Raw genomic sequence first — 1,157 nt, forward strand, 5'->3', positions numbered from 1 at the left:
AAAAAATAAAAAAAAAAAAATAGAGTATGTGGTATAAAAGTGGAGAATCTATTCTCTTTTTTCCTAAAAAAATCTTGGAGATTGTGTAATGCTTACTCTCAAACTATTTGTTTACACGGTAGTGATATTCTTTGTTTCTCTCTTTATCTTCGGATTCCTGTCTAATGATCCAGGACGTAATCCTGGACGTGAAGACTAAAAAATAAGGGTTTCTTTGCTTTAAAACTGTAAAACTGTTATTAGTAAGATTTTATCTATTCCACTTATTTAATTATTAATTTTGAACTAGTAAAAAAAAAAGAGTTCGTCGATAAATTCGAAAGAAAATAACAAGCCATCAACGAAAACGGAAAGAGAGGGATTCGAACCCTCGGTACGAAAAACTCGTACAACGGATTAGCAATCCGACGCTTTAGTCCACTCAGCCATCTCTCCTCCCAATTGAAAAGGGATAATACTATGTTACATTATAAAAATAAGGCTTGAAAATGCCCGTCATAGGTCATAGTATATACTCTTATTTTTTAATTTCGTGATTTTGTCCGAAGGGGCTTTTTAGTTCCACGGCCCGGCCTGGTCAGTACTTAGCCGGGACCCGCCCTTTTTGTTACCAACAAATCATAAATAAAAAGATTTATTAAATTGGAAAAAAAAAAAGAATAAAAAAAAAATTGCTTGTTATTGCGATAAAAAAGAACTTTTTCAATTTCTATGATTATGATATAGAATCAAATGGTATAGAATCAAAGTGCCGTTTCTTTCTTATCTTAGTTAGTCCTTTTATTCCGGTTTAAATAAGAAAAAGGGCACTCTCGTTTCTTGCCAGAATCTACTTTTGTGTTATGGCTTAAGTTCAAGACAAAAACCTCGGGCAAAAAAGCACTTGGTATTTAGTTATTAAAATTAAATAAATCCCCCTTTCCGAATCTCATTAGGTCCTCTGATACAAAAGGGTAAACGCTCTAGTTTTCCTGATTCTTTTCTGATCTTTTGTTTTTTGATTAGGGTCGACAAAAGGCGCATTTATATACAATAATCTTATTGTAGCGGGTATAGTTTAGTGGTAAAAGTGTGATTCGTTCTATAACCCTTTATATAGTTAAAGGGTCTTTCGGTTTGATTAATATTCATTCCGAACAAAAACTTTAGTTCTTAAA

General features: G+C 32.4%; 1 non-coding gene across 1 annotated transcript; it reads right to left on the reverse strand.

The window, feature by feature from the left end:
* Positions 1 to 347: 347 nt before the first annotated feature.
* On the reverse strand, positions 348 to 435 carry TRNAS-GCU. Its single transcript has one exon. It is a non-coding gene; the product is annotated as a tRNA-Ser (tRNA).
* Between the last annotated feature and the right edge of the window lie 722 nt (positions 436 to 1,157).

The sequence above is a fragment of the Fragaria vesca genome, unplaced genomic scaffold, assembly GCF_000184155.1.
Source record: "Fragaria vesca subsp. vesca unplaced genomic scaffold, FraVesHawaii_1.0 scf0510930, whole genome shotgun sequence".
NCBI classification, from domain to species: domain Eukaryota; kingdom Viridiplantae; phylum Streptophyta; class Magnoliopsida; order Rosales; family Rosaceae; genus Fragaria; species Fragaria vesca.